The sequence below is a fragment of the Armigeres subalbatus genome, chromosome 1 (assembly GCF_024139115.2).
Source record: "Armigeres subalbatus isolate Guangzhou_Male chromosome 1, GZ_Asu_2, whole genome shotgun sequence".
Taxonomy (NCBI): domain Eukaryota; kingdom Metazoa; phylum Arthropoda; class Insecta; order Diptera; family Culicidae; genus Armigeres; species Armigeres subalbatus.
The window spans coordinates 125203047-125210185 of NC_085139.1; positions in this window are offsets into that span (position 1 = coordinate 125203047).

Below are 7139 nucleotides of genomic sequence, written 5' to 3' on the forward strand. Positions count from 1 at the left end.
AAAATTACATTTATAATAGTACGATAAACTCAAGTGACGCGTAAATCTTAATGCCTGACCCAGGGTTTCTTGAATGACCAGAATCTTTTATGATGGCTTATTCTATTCTAACAATCCAAAAGGACATGCATAATTTAAACAGTCCGACTGAACTTTAGTTACGCGTGTAGACCTGAGGACCTAACTCCAGGGATTTTTGATGACTGAAAACCTCTGCGTTGACTTTTCTATTCTTCACATGCAAAAGGTCACGTACCACATTTAAAACAGTACGATTGATCTTTAGTTACACGTAGATCTTAAGACTCAAGTCAAGGATTTCTTGAATGACCTTAGCTCCTCTCTCAGGGATTTCTTGATGCCCAAAATTTATGCTGAAAAACTCTATGCTGAGTAGTCTGTCTATTTACTTCGCCTTCTTCGCCTCTCTTCTCGCTTTTTTTTCTATTCTGCATTAACTCCTTGTACCTTGCATCTCCATGTCTTGTTTCTCACTTCAAATCTCATTTATCAATTGTCATATTCCTCTTCATGCTTTTTACTGCTCATATCGCACACAGTATCCTTATTACTTCTCACCTTCTACTACTTGCATCTCTTTTCACTGATCCTATTCTACTTCTCACTTGTTGTTTCTCACTTCTACTTTCATCACTCATAACTTTTCACTCATCACTTTTCCGTTTATTCTCACTTTTCAAATCTTACTTTTTTACTTTTAATTGATAATTATTTAAAATAATTATTATTGGCACACGCCCTTCTCAAACTATGACATCCATAGTCAAGCTCATCAGATGGGCGCGTGTTATGCATGCAGAGGTTTTAATAAATGTGTGTTTTTCTATGAAAAATGTAGTAAAGTTAATTTTTAGTAACTTGGCACAATCTTCACTAATTTGTTTTCCAGACATGCAAAGATTTCGAAAATATTCATAAGTTAGTTGTATCCATTGAATTCCATACTTAATTGGTCTTGAAAGATACGTATTTTGACTAAATAAGGCCGTCTTCAGTGTCTCGTATTGACTCGACTCTAAGTCGACTTAAGACTTAAGTCGAGTCAAGTACCTGAAGATGCATACTGTTGAAGTCGAAAATACGATCTGTCAAGATACAGTTAAGGTGAATCAATGGATTGTACAAACTCGTCTTATGACAAGTGAAAATTCCACTAAAAGCTCAAAATAATTTTCTAATCGAAAAAATGTTTTATCTAGTGAAAATCCTTAAGGAACGAAGCTTAAATTTTACTAAATGGCGGAAAAACAAATTTATTTTTAATGTTTTTCATAGATGTATTTAATTTGTTGATCTAACGATATGTTTAGGCGTCAGCTGCCATCGGTTTTGTAACTTAATTTAGCCTATAACCCAGAAAATGCAATGGTGTTGTATTAGCTGACTGCGCATTTTAAACCTAGTTCTATTACTTTATAGGAACAAATTTAAGCATATTTTAAAATTAACTGCCTGAGAAAGTTCTTGCACTGTTGTCACCTAATCACATTTTTCACGCCTACTGAGACCTTTTCACTGGTTATATTGCTGTAGGTACCATAGGAGCTTAGAAAGCTACAAAGTATGTGGCTTGGCTGTAAAGTTTTAAAATCCATCAGAAAGAATTCTAAGTTCTTTCTTATTTGTCTTTACTGACCTTCCTCGAAATCTAAGAGTTTTACAAACCTTTCTCCAATCTCAAAAAGCCTATCATGATAGATTTTTTTTAAATTTTCAGTATAGTAGCAAAATCTCTAGAACACTTTACTAAACAAATCTGCAGAAAGAAATGCTCTTTTTAACGTTTATTTTCGATACGTTACATCGTATTTGTAAGAATTGTTCTGAAATGGGATGGCTCTTGGGATTAGTTTTAGTTAGAAAGCCAACGCTTGATTTATCTTAACAATAGCAAAATCAGGATTTTTGAGTAAATCTACGGTAACCTAAGCAATAGTAAGCATCATATGCCATTTGAACTCAGAACAACTTATCAAAATATCATGTTTACTTAAATCAATACAATACAGGTAGTTCAGAATTTACTTGAATTTTCTTTATTCAATCAAAACCTTAGATAAATTAAAATCTTAAAATGTTATCTGGCATTGATGCAATATCCTTCGTAAGTAGATTCCTAGCAAAATATGTCTCGAAGCTCAAAACTTTATCGAATTGATTCAACTTGCTGTGGTGCTAGAAGAGAGGAATAAAAGAAAATGAAACTGTGAGCTTGTGGGTGCAGTTAGCAACGTCAATTGTCTAAACACATATACTATGGAGTGTGGGTTCGATTCTCGCCCAGCAAGGAAAAAACTTTTCATGATCGATCCACTGGTGTTATATCCGGTCTTATGAGGCGTTAATTGTTCAGTCTGTACGACCATTGATTGGTCGATGACGGTGTTCCTATGCAAAACTTATGTAAAGTAGAAAATTTTCTAGGTGGGTAGCTAGATCCTTAGCCCCTTGTAGTTACGCCAATGGTTAATTTGGTGGACACTCCAAGTTATCATTAACAACAGGTTCCATTCGATAGGAATCCTGTCCCATTGTTTGCTATTGAAAATTGGCCTGATTGGACTACAAGCTAGTTATGGCCAAAATGCTATTTCTTATGCTCAAAACACGTTAAGAAACACTCACCATATTTTCAGTATTTTTGGCACGAGAAAGGTACAACACCGCTAAGTGGATTGATAAGGGTTTTGTAATTGAAATGAAGACCGTAAATCCAACTTAAAGTTTAATCCATGTACAAATAATACGACGAAATTCTCAAAATGTTCTAATAATAAGTAGAAATGAAAGATGTTTGATTCGAACTTCATCGATTATTATGATAACACAAGGTAATCTTACCCAACTGATAAGATGAATTGATTATAATTGATAAAATTTGCAATAGGTGATAAGCTGGAAATACCACGTAAAACGTTTATGTGAGCTGTTGAAGAAGTACTGTTACTGCAAAATTGATTCGCGTGTCAAAAATAATTTTATGAGGGGAGTTTTAAACAAACATAACCAGAAATATGGACATCAATGGTGGTGTTTATGCCATCTGTGACACGTCAGGAAGATTTTGTTTCTGTTTGACTTATCTCCCAAAAAACAACTTTGGAAAACTTAGCAGAAAACTGAACTGATGAAATATCTTTTGCGTGATTTTGGTATTTAAGAAGGTAACTCAATTCCGTGCAATACATAATACCTGAGAGTGTCGGACTCACTCTCCTTCTCCTAAAAGTGGCGGAAGGCGGTGATAGGCAACATCATATATCTTGTACTTACCACGCGAACATCCGTCCGATTCTCTTTTGGTTTCGAAGCAATTGATTACGACCATTCACTGCTCCCATTTAACCAGGTATTTTAACACTCAACGTTATTCAACTGGTTGGTTAAACATGCGACTAAGTGATGATGTTATATAGACTTTTGCTTTTGATAAAAACGAACGTCTGTTTACGCTTTAGAATTTTTCGATTACATGCGGTGTTAGTTAATCCCAAAAGCAGTCGACTGAAACGATCGATTTAATTTTAGTCAATTTCTCAGACCTTTGGCATTTCTTCAATACCAACACTGAATCCACTTGATGGTGCAATATTATGAGTTGTTTTGTGCTGCCTACGTTTTGCGAATGGGATGAAATGACTTCCAGCGCACGATATAACGAACGGAATAATAATTAAGAATGAATAATTCACTTATAGAGAAGAAATCCATCGCTATATCGTTCGGCAAGTTGTGATACAATTGAAAGTAAGAAGCTAAAGCATAAAGTGTAGTCACTATTCAAAGAAATATAAGAATTAGACGAAAATTCGTTCAAAATGTAAGTTAATTAAAATAGTTTTCATGAAAAGTGTTTAATCTTAAACCAATTCAACGTAAACATGAAAACGGAAACAAATAAAATGCAACTATCCGGAAACAAACACCGTTACAAACGACCTTTATAGCCATAGAAAGGGGACCTTCATATCTTGATCTACTTCGAATCGAAACGATATTCAAATGGAATGACATATACCAACAAATTCATCATCACTCATTCAAAATCCCTTCCGACAATACTGAACTTGATGCAAAGCTTTGACTAACTTTTTACCTAGCAAAATATTTTAATAGGTCTTCTGCAAAAAGGCGTATAAATGTTACCTCTCCAGTGTCTATTGAGACAATAATCTTCAAGCTTCGAAAAGCGACAACGCTCCGCCACAACTTCAGAATAAACGAAACTCAGAATGCAGAGATTATGCGGAAACGACTTGCTGGAAAAGTCTACCAGATATGTGCCATTTCATCTATATTTTTCTGATGCCATTTTCGGTTATGTTATTTATTACGATAACGATTGTGGCGAAGATACGAACAGAATTAACGCCAAACCAAGGGTGCAGCAAGTTATTGTTCCGGCATCATCTCTACACTACAGGTTGAGTGTCCTGGGAGGATATTTGTTTATTGGGAGCAATACAATACAAATGGAAATGTATTTTTATTTGCATATATGCCAGCAAATCGACCGAACAAGGATATAATGCAATCGTCATTTGTCAGCTAGGCCTACCGCGTACTTGTCAATAAAAGGCTTACGGCATAAGCCGTAGGACGTGGCAAGGATTTTCGTCATACTGAGGAATTGTAACCTTAGAGGCTTACACATCCAAGTGTTTAACATCAGTGACATAGAAGCTTATACAACAAGTAGTGGTGTTCATATTTTCTGGCCTAATAAGTTTATTTCGAAAACTTAGATAGAGCATTAGTTCAAATTCTTCTTCTTCAATGCCTCTACATTCCAGCTGGAACTTGACCTGCTTTTCAACTTAGTGTTCTATTAGCATTTCCTCAGTTATTAATTGTAAGCTTTTCTATGCCCGCCATTGTACATAAGTATGTAAAATTTCCCACGAAAACATCCTAAACTGACCGAGAATCGAACTCGCCTCTCCGGTGGCTCTTACGCCTTTGCTTTCAAGGCTACTGGAGATCCACAATCAGGTTAAGGAAGTAATAATAACAACCCATTGGTTATCCAAAGTGCCCGTGAATGCCAATTCTCGACTGATACTTAAGCAATTCACAGACACTTATTCACAAACAACTATGGAACCTTATTATGTCTAACGAACTCAGACGCTTAAGGGCTTTCCTTGGTACTCAAGAGAACTTATCGGCACTAATATGACTTTATTGGCACCCCAAGCACTCATTGGCGTTGGAGTGTACGATCAAACATGTTTCATATCGGTTGCAGAACTTTCCGAAACTGGGTAATAAGTTCCGTTCGTGCAGCCGGAAAGTAAACCAATCAATGTGGTCTATAAGTACATCAAACAGTTTTTTATATAACTTCGTACAAAATAATTTTAGTTGTCAAGGTAACTTCCTTTAGATTACATCTTGTTCAACCAACTATCCTTTCCCGTGGCGCTAACGGAGATGCAGAGGATCTGAATTAATTTTCCCTCCTAATCCTAAATTGACGTGAGGCGTTGCCGGTATCGTTATTGGATTGAATTAATGAAACCCAAAGCATGTAGAGAGAATAGTTTTTTTTAATCCCAAGAAGACTGTGAGCTGTGTATATTTGGTTTCGGCAATTAAGCTATGAGCATATGACCGCAATTCAGTTGCTACTCCGTGATTGACTGAACTGGCGAAATTGCTGAGAAACAATGAATGGGCTTGGGATTAGCTACCCATTCTCAATGTACACTAGACCTCTTCATGTTTTCAAAAGTATAAAATTCAACGTCAGCCCAGAATCACAATTTTATGCTAAAATAAGTCTCCCAAATTTTCAGCAAGGATAAAATTTCGAGGTGGCTCAAGTTGATTTAATGCTTTTGGGCTATTTTCAATTTTGAAAAAAAAAAATCTATCGAAAGTCTGAATTTGTTTGAAAAATCCTAGCGTACAAATATATGACAAATGTTCAGCTTTATTTTTAAGAATTTAACGATGAATCGACATTCAATCATATCATTGAAATATTTACGGAAAAAGAGAATAATAATAAATAAATTAACAATAATTTGTTATAAATTAAAGAATTTTATAGAACAACGACTTTAGGGAAAAGTGTTTTATGCACTTAAAGCACAAAATCACTTTAACATGGTCAAAACGTGGACGGAACGAATCGCAATGTTCAAAGACTTGTAGAGCACACCAAAAGCTTCCGTATAGATACTTTTGAAAACATGAAGAGGTCAATGTACACGTTTCGGGAGCTCAAATATTTAAAGTTAATAACGGCGTTGGCACGTCCTTACGGTCATATAGGAATGGAAGGATTGTTAGTCCGACTCTGCGTTACTAGAGACGAGTATACCTCTGCATCTCAGATTGTCTTGGGATAGATATCGTTTTAGTTACAAGGATAATTTATCTGGATTCACTTTGGTAAGCGATGCGATCTATGGGATGAGAAAAACACTAATACGAGCTAAAAAGTTAAAACATGCACGCCTGGTGGCATATCAAAACTGAGGAGATTCGCGTTTTGGACGACCGCACTGAAGCGTAGCACTCTGTACTTTGCATGAGCCACTGAACACAAGATAGATATTTTATTTCTTCCCAACGACTAAAACACGCACTGCACTTTCTTGTTCGACGGCTACTCTTATTACCGACCGCGCAATGCAGAACGAATATTTCGGCCGATCGCGCGATCGTTCGCAGTCCGAAACAAGAGAAATCACTCAAGAACTCTATATTTGGTTTCGGCATTTGGACTAACAACAACCAAGTGTACAGTCAATCAAGATAAGTCTTAGCTTCACAAGCACTATTCTGAAAGCCAAGGAGCCCAATGCCTTCTACAGTCACTTATTAACACTTATGGAAACTCAATGACCTTTTTCTCTATACTACCGTTGTCTCAGATGAGAAGACAGAACGCGCTGAAGGCGATTATTACGTCGGCACAGTGTTGGTAGAATCATGCTCAAATCTCAACCATCGAGGCATCATGCGAACTCGTTGGATTATGCAGGAAGAGCATTGCGTTGAATTTTTCATACAAAATCGCATCGTTTCGCTCATTCGCCGTAAAAATCTTGCCCCAAAGAGCGCCAAACCTTGATCAAAAGATTTGCTTTTCCTAAAAAATATATCAA